Source organism: Alosa pseudoharengus, unplaced genomic scaffold, assembly GCF_046254945.1.
Source record: "Alosa pseudoharengus isolate Yale_2024_CS ecotype anadromous, Long Island Sound unplaced genomic scaffold, YU_APseudo_1.1 YU_APseudo_1.1_scf_2, whole genome shotgun sequence".
NCBI classification, from domain to species: domain Eukaryota; kingdom Metazoa; phylum Chordata; class Actinopteri; order Clupeiformes; family Clupeidae; genus Alosa; species Alosa pseudoharengus.
In genome coordinates this window covers 59,235,216-59,252,189 of record NW_027468663.1, presented here as the reverse complement: position 1 = coordinate 59,252,189, position 16,974 = coordinate 59,235,216, and the positions used below count along the sequence as shown (strand labels likewise).

Sequence of the window (16,974 nt, the reverse complement as noted above, 5' to 3'; positions counted from 1 at the left end):
CACACGTGTGCGCGCCTGGTCCGCAGCTGCTTTGGGTGTTGAACTGAGAGGACTTACCTGCCCAGTGTGGTTACTATGGAAACCAGGAGTTGTGTTCAACTGGAGTCTGAGGAGGTTATTGCTAAAGAGATTCTGTCACTTCGTGTGTGTGTGTGTGTGTGTGTGTGTGTGTGTGTGTCTGTTTGAGAGAGAGTAGGAGAGAGAAAGAGAGAGTGTGTGAGAGTGTATATATAGTATGTGTGTGTGTGTGTGTGTGTGTGTGTGTGTGTGTGTGTGTGTGTGTGTCTGTTTGAGAGAGAGTAGGAGAGAGAAAGAGAGAGTGTGTGAGAGTGTATATACAGTATGTGTGTGTGTGTGTGTGTGTGTGTGTGTGTGTGTGTCTGTTTGAGAGAGAGTAGGAGAGAGAAAGAGAGAGTGTGTGAGAGTGTATATACAGTATGTGTGTGTGTGTGTGTGTGTGTGTGTGTGTGTGTGTGTGTGTGTGTGTGTGTGTGTGTGTGTGTGTGTCTGTCACTTTCTGTCTCTAAATCTGTATGTGTATATATATTTGTGTGTGTGTGCGCGCATGTGTCATGTGTTTTGTACCATGAAGAGACTCCATATGTGCGTCTTTAGAGTTTTTATACTGAATCTGCTCGTTCATTGGGTCTGTTGGAACACTACCATATAGAGCGCGTAACTGTACGCTGTGTTATATATATATACTGTGCGTATATCTATCTAAAGGCTTGTATATACTGTAAGGGGCGGGGCTTGTGATAGTGGGTGGAGCCCTGGTGGGACAGTGGCCCCCTCTCCCCGCTCTGATTGGCTGGCACGGCATCAACTGACAGCCAATCAGAAAGGGGGTGGGCGTGGCCAAGGTGATCTTGCTCGGGGTGCAACTTTTTGTAATTTGGTGGAAAATAAACTTTGAGGACTTTAAGAACACACTTTGAGTTTTGTGTCATTTGGAACACACACACAAACACACACTCATATGCACACACACACATCTCAAACACACACTCATATGCACACACACACACACATCTCAAACACACATTCATATGCACACACACACACATCTCAAACACAGACTCATATGCATACACACACACACACACATCTCAAACACACACTCATATGCACACACACACACACACACACACACATCTCAAACACACACTCATATGCACACACACACTCATATATATATATATATATATATACACACATCTCAAACACTCATATGCACAAACACACACTCACATACACAAACACACACTCACATACACAAACACACACTCATATACACAAACACACACTCATATACACACACAAACAACTTCATAACACACAGGGCTCTACAGTGGTTGCATGTTTTAACTTAATCATACACACACACACACACACACACAACTTCATCACACACAGGGCTCTACAGTGGTTGCATGTTTTAACTTCATCATACACACACACACACATACACACAAACACACACTCATATACACACACAAACAACTTCATCACACAGAGGGCTCTACAGTGGTTGCATGTTTTAAGGGTGCGACTAACACTCTTCCTGGGTCGCACTGGTGCACCTGACGTCATAAGGGTGAGCGCCTGATGTCATAAGGGTGAGCGCCTGTGATGTCATAAGGGTGAGCGCCTGTGATGTCATAAGGGTGAGCGCCTGTGATGTCATAAGGGTCAGCGCCTCCACTCTCCTCACATCTGCCGTCTGTCCACCAACTAAGCGTCTGTTCTCCTTTGACTAGTGCTGCACCAACTAAGCGTTTGTTCTCCTTTGACTAGTGCTGCACCAACTAAGCGTCTGTTCTCCTTTGACTAGTGCTGCACCAACTAAGCGTTTGTTCTCCTTTGACTAGTGCTGCACCAACTAAGCGTCTGTTCTCCTTTGACTAGTGCTGCACCAACTAAGCGTCTGTTCTTCTTTGACTAGTGCTGCACCAACTAAGCGTCTGTTCTCCTTTGACTAGTGCTGCACCAACTAAGCGTTTGTTCTCCTTTGACTAGTGCTGCAGTGCACCGATACTACAAAAGTATCGCAACACCCTGAAATTAGAAACATCACAATACCTCATTTTAGTAGTATTAATATACTTTTAAGAATGATAGCAGTGCTTCCAGTAGCCTGTGTGTCTTTTCTCAAACACACAAACTCACACACACAACTTCATTTACACACACACACACACACACAGCTTTTAACCTGCAGCTGTCATGTGATAAGCAGCGAGACATGGCTGCTAGTTTAAGTGATGCTATGGCTGCACAGCAACAGGCTAATGCTAATGTTAAGTTGATTTGCTGACTTGCACCTCTCAAGGTTGTGTTGCTAACCTACCTAGGCTATGGAATTTAGTTAATTTAGGCCTACTTGGAAACAAACTAGTTTATGACCAAAGAACCAGCATTTAACATGAGTGATGGAACTGACCACAAGGAAACAAACTAGTTTATGACAAAAGAAAGTTTAATGGTCCTCATGCCACTGTATGGCTAAAAATGTTATTCACAGAATGAAGTCATTCCAGACGCGCATTACATGGTTAAAAAGAATAATCATTCAATTCACAAATAATGTTTTAATCAGTTCAGAGGAGGGGAGTACATATCACTAGGAGAACCGACCCTTTAAAGTGCACCAGTCCAAGTATCCGGTTAATCATAGGTGTAGTGGCAAAAACAAAGTTTCACAGATCGCGGTTCAAAGTTGTACACGGTTTTGCACGGTTCACAGGCCGAGGACACAGGATGAGTTCAGGGGTCGTGTATAGAGGTCGAGTTCAGGGGTCGTGTATAGAGGTCGAGTTCAGGGGTCGCGTATAGAGGTCAAGTTCAGGGGTCGTGTACACAGACCAAGAACACAGGTCAAGGGTGGGGTATAAACATCACTAAGAAACCCTTTAAAGTGCCCCAGTCCAGCAGTGCTGAAGTGGTATAAACATCACTAAGAAACCCTTTAAAGTGCCCCAGTCCAGCAGTGCTGAAGTGGTATAAACATCACTAAGAAACCCTTTAAAAGTGCCCCAGTCCAGCAGTGCTGAAGCGGGAGCAGCCGGCTCAGTTCTGCTCCTCCCACTGATGGATGATTGACAGCTCAGTTCTGCTCCACTCCCACTGATGGACGATTGACAGCTCAGCTCTGCTCCTCCCACTGATGGATGATTGACAGCTCAGTTCTGCTCCAATCACACTGATGGATGATTGACAGATCAGATCAGCTCCTCCCACTGACAGATTATTGACAGCTCAGCTCTGCTCCTCCCACTGATGGATCATTGACAGCTCTACACTTAGTACCTGTTGAGGAGATTTGGCAGATTCCATCATGCTCAGTATGAGGTTCCTCCAATAGGATTCCTCAACACTGACATGTGTAAACATGCAGAACAGCTCTGCTCCAATCAGACTAATGACTCATTAAAGGATCTCCAGTTAAAACCTGCTAACTATACTGTATACATCACACAGGTCATAATAGTTTACATTCCACATGTAGATCATAAGTGGACACACTAACACATGTTAATGAGCACAGTGGATAACTTGGATTGGGATTATATGTGCTGCACAGTGGATAACTTGGATTGGGATTATATGTGTATTGATTACTTACTGTAGTTGAGTCAGTTTAAATGTAGTTGAGTCAGTTTATATGTAGGGTCTCTCTGTAGAGCAGAGAGCAGCTCCACTCCAGACTGCTGCAGTGTGTTGTATCTCAGGTCCAGCTCTTTCAGACTGGAGGGGTTTGATCTGAGGGCTGCAGCTAGAGATGAACAGCTCCTCTCTGTGAGGTTACAGCTGTACAGCCTGAGAGACATATGAGACATATGACAGCTTGAATAACACTTCATAAACACCTCACAACTTCATAAACAACTCACAACTTCATAAACAACTCACAACTTCATAAACAACAGCACAACGTCATAAACAACACAACGTCATAAACAACTCACAACTTCATAAACAACAGCACAACGTCATAAACAACACAACGTCATAAACAACTCACAACTTCATAAACAACACACAACGTCATAAACAACTCACAACTTCATAAACAACACACAACTTCATAAACAACTGACACTCAACACTCATCACAACATCACAACATCTGGTGTGTAACACTATAACACATCTGGTGTGTAACACTATAACACATCTGGTGTGTAACACTATAAACACATCTGGTGTGTAACACTATAACACATCTGGTGTGTAACACTATAAACACATCTGGGGTCCGTTGCACAAAAGCGGAATTAAGACATCCGGGATAAGTTATTGAGCCGCGTTCAATGAATCCGAAACAAGAGCGTACAGGCTTAATTGGTTGCACAACGAGCAAGCCAGGATGAGCAGACACGGATTCATCAAGCCAGGTGAAACCTATCCTGGATAAGTGCGCGCTCACGGCTCCCTCAAATAGACCCCGCCACCGATCGCAGATTCACTGATTCACCATGGCAAACCCAAACCGAGCGGCATACTTCTCTCCGTCGGAGACGCAAATCCTAATGGAGGCGTACGAGGATGCAAAGCATATCATCCAGAAAAAAGGCAACACTGCCACAGTGATCAAACACAGGGAAAAAGCGTGGCAAAGTATTGCCGACCGCCTGAATGCGTAAGTAGTGCACACTGAACGCTGACACATCGCAATTACAATCTAAATAGTTAATTCACATATCTAAAAACGCGGTTGTACACTGATTATGAATCAGTTGAATTATGAATCGAAATGGAGTGGAGATATTAGTGAAATTGTGTAAATGTAACTCCATCAGACTAAGTCTTTCATAAATAGATGAACCAATAATAATAATCACTGCTATTTATATAGCGTCTTTCAAAGGACCCAAGGCCGCTTAATTGCTCACTGACTCCATTGAATTTCCTTATGGGATAAAGTGTCTCTTTTCTTATGGTGTGTGTGTGTGTGTGTGTGTGTGTGTGTGTGTGTGTGTGTGATGTAGACTAAACATGACTGGGCCAAAGCGGACGTGGCAGCAAGTCAAAACCAAATATAAGAACATCCTGCAGAATGGTAAGGGCCCTGACTAATACTTAACTATGCACAAGCATATATTGTACCCAGAAGGTGCCTGCTCACACATTGTCTGTACTGTTTTAGCAGTGAAAAAGAAAACCCACAAACAAGGCACGGGTGGTGGGTCTCCAAAAGCGGACCTCACCCCAACAGTGAGAGTGTATATATAGTATGTGTGTGTGTGTGTGTGTGTGTGTGTGTGTGTGTGTGTGTGTGTGTGTCTGTTTGAGAGAGAGTAGGAGAGAGAAAGAGAGAGTGTGTGAGAGTGTATATACAGTATGTGTGTGTGTGTGTGTGTGTGTGTGTGTGTGTGTGTGTGTCTGTTTGAGAGAGAGTAGGAGAGAGAAAGAGAGAGTGTGTGAGAGTGTATATACAGTATGTGTGTGTGTGTGTGTGTGTGTGTGTGTGTGTGTGTGTGTGTGTGTGTGTGTGTGTGTGTCTGTCTCTTTCTGTCTCTAAATCTGTATGTGTATATATATTTGTGTGTGTGTGCGCGCATGTGTCATGTGTTTTGTACCATGAAGAGACTCCATATGTGCGTCTTTAGAGTTTTTATACTGAATCTGCTCGTTCATTGGGTCTGTTGGAACACTACCATATAGAGCGCGTAACTGTACGCTGTGTTATATATATATACTGTGCGTATATCTATCTAAAGGCTTGTATATACTGTAAGGGGCGGGGCTTGTGATAGTGGGTGGAGCCCTGGTGGGACAGTGGCCCCCTCTCCCCGCTCTGATTGGCTGGCACGGCATCAACTGACAGCCAATCAGAAAGGGGGTGGGCGTGGCCAAGGTGATCTTGCTCGGGGTGCAACTTTTTGTAATTTGGTGGAAAATAAACTTTGAGGACTTTAAGAACACACTTTGAGTTTTGTGTCATTTGGAACACACACACAAACACACACTCATATGCACACACACACATCTCAAACACACACTCATATGCACACACACACACACATCTCAAACACACATTCATATGCACACACACACACATCTCAAACACAGACTCATATGCATACACACACACACACACATCTCAAACACACACTCATATGCACACACACACACACACACACACACATCTCAAACACACACTCATATGCACACACACACTCATATATATATATATATATATATACACACATCTCAAACACTCATATGCACAAACACACACTCACATACACAAACACACACTCACATACACAAACACACACTCATATACACAAACACACACTCATATACACACACAAACAACTTCATAACACACAGGGCTCTACAGTGGTTGCATGTTTTAACTTAATCATACACACACACACACACACACACAACTTCATCACACACAGGGCTCTACAGTGGTTGCATGTTTTAACTTCATCATACACACACACACACATACACACAAACACACACTCATATACACACACAAACAACTTCATCACACAGAGGGCTCTACAGTGGTTGCATGTTTTAAGGGTGCGACTAACACTCTTCCTGGGTCGCACTGGTGCACCTGACGTCATAAGGGTGAGCGCCTGATGTCATAAGGGTGAGCGCCTGTGATGTCATAAGGGTGAGCGCCTGTGATGTCATAAGGGTGAGCGCCTGTGATGTCATAAGGGTCAGCGCCTCCACTCTCCTCACATCTGCCGTCTGTCCACCAACTAAGCGTCTGTTCTCCTTTGACTAGTGCTGCACCAACTAAGCGTTTGTTCTCCTTTGACTAGTGCTGCACCAACTAAGCGTCTGTTCTCCTTTGACTAGTGCTGCACCAACTAAGCGTTTGTTCTCCTTTGACTAGTGCTGCACCAACTAAGCGTCTGTTCTCCTTTGACTAGTGCTGCACCAACTAAGCGTCTGTTCTTCTTTGACTAGTGCTGCACCAACTAAGCGTCTGTTCTCCTTTGACTAGTGCTGCACCAACTAAGCGTTTGTTCTCCTTTGACTAGTGCTGCAGTGCACCGATACTACAAAAGTATCGCAACACCCTGAAATTAGAAACATCACAATACCTCATTTTAGTAGTATTAATATACTTTTAAGAATGATAGCAGTGCTTCCAGTAGCCTGTGTGTCTTTTCTCAAACACACAAACTCACACACACAACTTCATTTACACACACACACACACACACAGCTTTTAACCTGCAGCTGTCATGTGATAAGCAGCGAGACATGGCTGCTAGTTTAAGTGATGCTATGGCTGCACAGCAACAGGCTAATGCTAATGTTAAGTTGATTTGCTGACTTGCACCTCTCAAGGTTGTGTTGCTAACCTACCTAGGCTATGGAATTTAGTTAATTTAGGCCTACTTGGAAACAAACTAGTTTATGACCAAAGAACCAGCATTTAACATGAGTGATGGAACTGACCACAAGGAAACAAACTAGTTTATGACAAAAGAAAGTTTAATGGTCCTCATGCCACTGTATGGCTAAAAATGTTATTCACAGAATGAAGTCATTCCAGACGCGCATTACATGGTTAAAAAGAATAATCATTCAATTCACAAATAATGTTTTAATCAGTTCAGAGGAGGGGAGTACATATCACTAGGAGAACCGACCCTTTAAAGTGCACCAGTCCAAGTATCCGGTTAATCATAGGTGTAGTGGCAAAAACAAAGTTTCACAGATCGCGGTTCAAAGTTGTACACGGTTTTGCACGGTTCACAGGCCGAGGACACAGGATGAGTTCAGGGGTCGTGTATAGAGGTCGAGTTCAGGGGTCGTGTATAGAGGTCGAGTTCAGGGGTCGCGTATAGAGGTCAAGTTCAGGGGTCGTGTACACAGACCAAGAACACAGGTCAAGGGTGGGGTATAAACATCACTAAGAAACCCTTTAAAGTGCCCCAGTCCAGCAGTGCTGAAGTGGTATAAACATCACTAAGAAACCCTTTAAAGTGCCCCAGTCCAGCAGTGCTGAAGTGGTATAAACATCACTAAGAAACCCTTTAAAAGTGCCCCAGTCCAGCAGTGCTGAAGCGGGAGCAGCCGGCTCAGTTCTGCTCCTCCCACTGATGGATGATTGACAGCTCAGTTCTGCTCCACTCCCACTGATGGATGATTGACAGCTCAGCTCTGCTCCTCCCACTGATGGATGATTGACAGCTCAGTTCTGCTCCAATCACACTGATGGATGATTGACAGATCAGATCAGCTCCTCCCACTGACAGATTATTGACAGCTCAGCTCTGCTCCTCCCACTGATGGATCATTGACAGCTCTACACTTAGTACCTGTTGAGGAGATTTGGCAGATTCCATCATGCTCAGTATGAGGTTCCTCCAATAGGATTCCTCAACACTGACATGTGTAAACATGCAGAACAGCTCTGCTCCAATCAGACTAATGACTCATTAAAGGATCTCCAGTTAAAACCTGCTAACTATACTGTATACATCACACAGGTCATAATAGTTTACATTCCACATGTAGATCATAAGTGGACACACTAACACATGTTAATGAGCACAGTGGATAACTTGGATTGGGATTATATGTGCTGCACAGTGGATAACTTGGATTGGGATTATATGTGTATTGATTACTTACTGTAGTTGAGTCAGTTTAAATGTAGTTGAGTCAGTTTATATGTAGGGTCTCTCTGTAGAGCAGAGAGCAGCTCCACTCCAGACTGCTGCAGTGTGTTGTATCTCAGGTCCAGCTCTTTCAGACTGGAGGGGTTTGATCTGAGGGCTGCAGCTAGAGATGAACAGCTCCTCTCTGTGAGGTTACAGCTGTACAGCCTGAGAGACATATGAGACATATGACAGCTTGAATAACACTTCATAAACACCTCACAACTTCATAAACAACTCACAACTTCATAAACAACTCACAACTTCATAAACAACAGCACAACGTCATAAACAACACAACGTCATAAACAACTCACAACTTCATAAACAACAGCACAACGTCATAAACAACACAACGTCATAAACAACTCACAACTTCATAAACAACACACAACGTCATAAACAACTCACAACTTCATAAACAACACACAACTTCATAAACAACTGACACTCAACACTCATCACAACATCACAACATCTGGTGTGTAACACTATAACACATCTGGTGTGTAACACTATAACACATCTGGTGTGTAACACTATAAACACATCTGGTGTGTAACACTATAACACATCTGGTGTGTAACACTATAAACACATCTGGGGTCCGTTGCACAAAAGCGGAATTAAGACATCCGGGATAAGTTATTGAGCCGCGTTCAATGAATCCGAAACAAGAGCGTACAGGCTTAATTGGTTGCACAACGAGCAAGCCAGGATGAGCAGACACGGATTCATCAAGCCAGGTGAAACCTATCCTGGATAAGTGCGCGCTCACGGCTCCCTCAAATAGACCCCGCCACCGATCGCAGATTCACTGATTCACCATGGCAAACCCAAACCGAGCGGCATACTTCTCTCCGTCGGAGACGCAAATCCTAATGGAGGCGTACGAGGATGCAAAGCATATCATCCAGAAAAAAGGCAACACTGCCACAGTGATCAAACACAGGGAAAAAGCGTGGCAAAGTATTGCCGACCGCCTGAATGCGTAAGTAGTGCACACTGAACGCTGACACATCGCAATTACAATCTAAATAGTTAATTCACATATCTAAAAACGCGGTTGTACACTGATTATGAATCAGTTGAATTATGAATCGAAATGGAGTGGAGATATTAGTGAAATTGTGTAAATGTAACTCCATCAGACTAAGTCTTTCATAAATAGATGAACCAATAATAATAATCACTGCTATTTATATAGCGTCTTTCAAAGGACCCAAGGCCGCTTAATTGCTCACTGACTCCATTGAATTTCCTTATGGGATAAAGTGTCTCTTTTCTTATGGTGTGTGTGTGTGTGTGTGTGTGTGTGTGTGTGTGTGTGTGTGATGTAGACTAAACATGACTGGGCCAAAGCGGACGTGGCAGCAAGTCAAAACCAAATATAAGAACATCCTGCAGAATGGTAAGGGCCCTGACTAATACTTAACTATGCACAAGCATATATTGTACCCAGAAGGTGCCTGCTCACACATTGTCTGTACTGTTTTAGCAGTGAAAAAGAAAACCCACAAACAAGGCACGGGTGGTGGGTCTCCAAAAGCGGACCTCACCCCAGCAGAGGACTTAGCCTTAGAGCTTAATAAAGGCAGGCCTGTGTTGGAGGGCATCCCTGGGGGGACAGAGACGGGCATACGTCCCCCCCGAGATGCCACCAGCTTCATACAAGGTATGTCCTTCCAGCTGTACATGGGACACCACTACATTCATATTGAATCCATTTGGACTGTCTGACCTTGGTTTGACTATTGCCTTGCAGTTTGTGGCAGCACTGTGTTGCTATTAGAGCCACAAGCACCAGACGATGCTGATCCAGTGAGTACTCCATCAAAGGCATACAGTAGGCCTGGCATGTGTTGTCTACTAGCTTCAATATTAATCCGATTAAATGTGATAGGGTGAAGGCACCAGTGCAGCAGCAACAGCACATTACAGCTATGATTATGATGAAGAGACCATCTCTGTGGACTCCAGGAGGCATGAGGTATCATGTCAAGCCTGTGAAAGTACTATTCAGTCTACAATGGTGCGGAGTCATCATTTGGAGGCCACACAATCACTAAATCTAATTTCTGTAACAGGACCCAGATGCTGTACAGGGGGAAAGCCTGCCTGGCAATATAGTGAGTATTAATGGAGGGACACTCAATCGTGCAGGATGCCCGCTGTGCTAACTGTCATGCATTCACAGAACTCACAAGCTGTCAGACAATTGTATGGCAAGCACCTCCAGCGCCAAATACAACTGGCAGATGTACAAATAAAGTACAAGAAGAAAAAGATGGAAAACCTTGCACTGGAGGCTGAAATCAAACAGAGGACCATTCGAAAACTGGACCTTGAGATCCAAAAACTTGAGCGGGAGGTGAGTCATGCCTTCAATGCACGCTGTATGCTAACTGTAACACAAATGTATAATGTATTAATCATCATCCTCATCATCCTCCCCCAGCTCCAAGAAGATGAAGAGGAAATAATAAAACGATGCATGTTGAATAAAAGATGACGCACCTTTAAATAATAAGAAAAAGAAAAAGGAAATCCTTCTGAAGTGAGCCAGTTAATTTGCAGCGTGTAGGGCATGACATATGAGCTCCCATTGTGAAAACACTAGACCAGCGGCATCTTTAGTCGAATTCCTTTTTTGTTTGGCCCCCAGCAATCATATAGTTATATACAACAATTCTGCAAGACAGATTTTCCCAAACATGTGCCCCATTTGCGGTTACATCAGCCTAACGACATAATAGGAATGTAACAGCCTATACAGGTGGTCACAATAGAGGGGGCCCCGCCCCTGTACACCCCCCCCCCACACACACACCTAGCACCCATATGAAGGCCCAGAATGGTGGGTTCCTTTCTGCTCTGACAATGGCGTGTCCATTCCTGCAAGATGTGGTGGATGAAGAAGCACTTGTGCTCAGGAGGGCCTTCAGGCGGGAGAGGGTGTTCAGGGACCGGTTGGACCCACTGGCCTTCCCTGATGACCATCTACATGAGAGGTACAGGTTCTCAGCAGATGGAATTAGGTATTTGTGCAGACTGCTGGGTCCCAGGATTCAAAACCGCACAGCACGGAGCCATGCACTGAGTGTGGAGCAAATGGTGTGTGTGGCCTTGCGCTTCTTTGCTAGTGGAGCCTTCCTTTACTCCGTGGGTGATGCAGAACGGCTTAACAAGGCCACAGTTTGCCGCACCATAAGGAGTGTGTGTCTGGCAATCACAGCATTATCAGATGTGTTCATCACCTTCCCTGGCCACAGAAGACTCCGTGACATCAAAGAGGAGTTTTATAGGATTGCAGGTAAGATGATCTACAAATTACAGGACAACATTACTGTTAACACTCATAGTAGGATATCATTACTTGGTGTTACAGGGTGGGCAAACTGTGGCCCGCGGGCCGGATCCGGCCCGCCACGCACTTTCATCCGGCCCGCTGAGCATTTTATTTGGTTATCAGGCTGCTCGCTATTTTTTTCCTGCGATAGAGACGACATTGGTTAGCTTTACTGCAAACTGCTTTTCACTCTCCTTAGAGAACGTTTACAATGTCAATGTGAACATCATGTTAAACTAAGTTAACTCTTAGTTATCTCCTTTGCAGCAGATCTAACGTGAACATGCGATCCATTTAATTGGGAATGCGTCTGCTCTCACGAGAGGGAGAGAGAGCCGCAGGTTCCAGCTGGCTTGTCATTGTTGATAATTTATATCTCCTTCTTATAAGAAACTTTAAAAAGGAAATAATGAAGGCAGCAGTAGTTCCTACTACTGACCATTTAAAAAGTGTGAGAGGGCCATACCGTAGCAGGCAGAAGGTCATTGAGAAATAAACGTGAATTAAAGCGACTGTCTTAAAGCGACAGTGCACAATTTGTAAATTTGTATTTGTTAAACAGCATAAAATTAGCAGTATTTTTAAGCAATTAATATTTTAAAATAAATACTTTTCATACTAAATTATAGGCTATAAAAAATGTAGTTTTTTTTTTTATGTGTGTGTCATGTCATTTTCAAAACCCAGTGTGGCCCTTGAGCCAAAAAGTTTGCTCACCCCTGTGTTACAGGTTTCCCCAATGTCATTGGTGCATTGGACTGCACTCACATAAGGATCAAATCCCCCTCAGGTGCCAATGAGGCGGATTATGTGAATCGAAAATCCTTCCACAGCATCAATGTTCAGGTGAGCAGAACCTTTTGATATTGTCCATTGCCTGTGATCGACTAGAATAAAAACTGTAATTGCCACACATGTTGGTAGTATTTCTGTGCCTCAGTCTGGAGGGGGGTGGGGGGATCAATAGCGGAAGGGGATAAAATGACATGAATAAATGAGTCATGTTTTGCCTTGAATTTCCCCTGGGGATCAATAAAGAATCAATCAATCAATCAATCAATGTGTATCAATTGGTTTAATGGTCCTCATCTAATGATTTCAGATGGTCTGCAATGCTGACTGTCTAATCAGCAATGTTGAGGCAAAATGGCCTGGCTCAGTCCATGACTCCAGAGTCTTTCGGACCTCTGACATCCATCAGCGCCTATCACAAGGTGAGCCACACAACCCCTATTAATAACCACTTTTTCCATCATGGCTGTGTGGAGAACATCACTCTGAGGTTGTAATGGTGAGATTTTGTGTTGACAGGTGAATTCTCTGGTGTGTTGCTGGGAGACAGGGGGTATGGCTGCCGGCCTTTTCTCCTGACGCCCTTTACAGACCCCCAGGAAGCACAGCAGGCCTACAACCATGCCCATGCCAGGACCAGGGCCACAGTTGAAATGACCTTTGGCCTCCTCAAGGCACGCTTCCAGTGTCTGCACACATTAAGGGTCAGCCCTTCGAGGGCATGTGACATTACTGTGGCTTGTGCTGTCCTCCATAATGTAGCCTGCCCCCAGAGTGCCACCAGCCATGGACTGGGACAACCCTGCCATCTTCCCTGATGACGACAGTGGTCGGCTAGTGAGGGACCAATATGTGCTCAATTATTTCAGTTAAATTGCGTGCTTGAAATGTCAGTTAAATATGTCCTGCAGTGGCAGACAAATGTGTGTTTTTCTTTTTATTTGATTTATATTGATTTGGCCTCATGATGTTTGTGCTGTAGGCCTATACTATGTGTTGCACTGTGCGTTGCAAGCTTGCTTGTGTGACTTTGGTTTTGAAAGGTACTGATGGTTTACCTGTTGTTTTATCCTTTTTCAATAAAGGAACATAATTACACGTTGATGTGTATTTATATTTATGTAGCCTATTTTAGACGGAGTAGGCTTGTAGGGGCACACTGAGGAAGGAGGAAAAGTCATGACGACACTGGTTCTTTCTGCGGGAAAGATGCATATTCTTTTTACAGTCAGGAATGTGATGGCCTACTGTTGTGTCATAACGATTAATGTCCTTTGTGAAACCTATGGGAAGTAGGCCTAGCCTACGATTCCACGAAATGCTCCACAGCCTTCATTTTAACAACTGTCCTCTAAAACAAAGGGTTACAGTATTATGAGTTTATTCTCAAAGTCGGATTTATTTGCTTGCTCTGTGGCCCTAATATTCCGTGATTTTATATTTAAGCAATAAGCCCCGAGGCTGTAGGTTGCACTGATTCTAAAACCGCGGAGCGCGGAGTGCCTGTATACCCCTGTTGTAGAATCAGTGTAAGCCTAACCTACGGACTCGAGTGGCTTATTGGTTTTCTGAAACTGTTGCTATAACTACCTGGCAAAGTTTCATCAAGTAGGCCTAAAGGCACAGCAACTATGAATATAACGAGTTATTCCTAGATTATCATTCTTCCGCCAATTAATATATTTCCTCTATCTGAATGGTTGCCAAACAACGTCGAGACGCAGCTACTTTAACTGTTGTATGAAGTTATGGTAGCAGTGCCTAATATAGAACGGAATGCGGTGAGGGTGTGTATGCTGTAATTTGGGAAAATGTAAATTATCGAAGGATTGAAACATCATCTAAAATCATAATTTATCCAAAATGATTGAAAGGAATGATGACAAACGTTTAAATAACTAGATGTACCGCAGAGCGGTACAAAATATGACCGCCGCCCAGTCCAGCACATTTTTTCCACAAAAAGAAATCACGCTGAAAGGCCTATATGATTCTAACTGTCTCACTAAATTGCATTATCCACACGTACTCAATTCTCACTGGTATCTGCTAGACAACAAGTCCCAAAACATGATTAGTTCATAGATTTCACATGTAAAATTAATTTTATACAACCCCACCTCCATCTTGCCTGTTCATAATTCTGAGAAATTCTTGATTGTTTGTGTTATGTTTATGTGTGTGGGTGTGTGTGTGTGTGAGTGTGTGTGTGTGTGTGTGTGCGTGCTTGTGTGTGTGCCTGCGTATGTGCCTGTGCATGGAAGCGTACATATGTCTACTGTGTGAGTATATGTCATACGTATGATTACTGTGAATGTGTGTGTGTGCGTGTGTATCTGTTTGTGCACATGAAATGGGTTAACATGACCCCTGGAGGCAAATATACGGAAAAAAATGGTCATCCTAGGCCCTACAGTTCTCAAGATATTCACAGAGAACTGTGTCTGGCCTACCCTCCTTTCGGGGGGTCCAGTCCAGCGGGGGGGCTACAGATCAAAACGAAAAATGACGGTTCCATGCTATCCATGTGGGGGTACATGCCCACCAAGTTTTGTGTACCCCGGTCTTTCAGTGTCCCGGGAATCCTTGTTGGTGTACGTCACTAAATGTACACATAAATTATTTTATTGTAAGGCCCCCCATGAACGAAAGTACACAAAACTTGGCATGCATTCGGAGGGTGTCATAATGATCCTACACTTTCAATTTCGTGCAGTTTTGACCATGTCAGCCAGAGATATTGTGATGAAAACACCTACATTTTTGCTTTTTAATTTTTAACTAGGTGGCGCTATACATGAAATAAGTGGTAATGGGATGGGTTGACATGGCCCCTTGAGATCAACATACAAAAAAAGGTGGACCTCCTAGGCCCTACGGTTCTCGAGATATTCACAGAAAACTGTCTCCGGCCACCTACAGGCCAGTTGGTGTATAGTAACATAAATTAATTTATTGTGTGGCCCCCCATGAACGGAATTCCACAAAATTTGGCGTGCATACAGAGGGTGTCATAATGATCCTACACTTCCAATTTCGTGCAGTTTTGACTATGTTAGGTCACAGATACCTGCGATTACAACACCTCATTTTTACTTTTTTGTGTTTAACTAGGTGGCGCTATACATGAAATGAGTGGTTATGGAATGGGTTGACATGGCCCCTTGAGATCAACATACAAAAAAAAAAATGGTCCTCCTAAACCCTACGGTTTTCGAGATATTCACAGAAAACTGTGTCTGCCCTACCCTCCTTTCGGGGGGTCCAGTCAAGCGGGGGGGCTACAGATCAAAACGAAAAACGATGGTTCCATGCTATCCATGTGGGGTTACATGCCCACCAAGTTTCGTGTACCCCGGTCTTTCAGTGTCCCGGGACTCATTGACGGAAATTTGGGCATGCGAAAAAGAAAAAAAAAAAAAAGAAAATAAAAAGAAAAATCTGACTAAACCTATATGACCGCCGCTTCGCTGCGCGGCGGTCATAATAACACACTACTTTTCCACCAGGAAATTCATCAAAACAGATATTTTTCATCACTAAACTTTTCTCAATTCTTCACTTTCTTTCATAAAAAACAAATGTTTTTGTGCATGCGCAACGCATTGTTACGTATCATACAGGGTGAGAATAGCCCAGCTGTGTGGCCAAGTAGCCTGGGTGTTCCCATGCTGCCTTGCGCGTGATTTGATTCACGCTGCTAAGGCAGCCTGGAGACCATGGAGCAAATTTTTGCCTGAGATGGGCGACCAATCACAGAACAAGGGGGAAAGCAAGACGATGATGAGCTATGCACAGACGCATTTGATAGACATCCGTGGCACCCAATAAACGGACCTGGGCATTTTTTTCAAATACGAGAAAATTAACGTTTGGTTCCCAGACCATGTCTCATTGAGAAGTGGTGGCGCTAGTGGCCAAGGCTAATTTTATCACCATGGTACAAATAATGTATGCTGTTTGCATCACTGCATAATTAGAAGTGGATGCTATTTGTACCCTGGTATATACAGTAATGTGTGCTATTTACATCCTAGTGCGTGTACTAACTAATTATTGCAATCAAAACTTCCGTTTGAGAACTGCTTTCCTCTTCACATTGTGCACCTTCTCTGCAGAGACGTTGGTACACATGCACACTTACTTATCTCTGCCAAAACGCTTTACATGGGAATCGAACCTTGG

General features: G+C 43.8%; 1 protein-coding gene across 1 annotated transcript in view; it reads left to right on the top strand.

The window, feature by feature from the left end:
• Positions 1-930, top strand: part of chmp3 (charged multivesicular body protein 3) — a 16,101-nt gene extending 15,171 nt beyond the window's left edge. Inside the window, exon 6 of the mRNA XM_076295659.1 lies at positions 1-930. This exon is cut by the window's left edge and continues 423 nt beyond it. The gene's annotated coding sequence lies outside the window, so the exon portion shown is untranslated.
• The last annotated feature ends 16,044 nt before the right edge of the window (positions 931-16,974 follow it).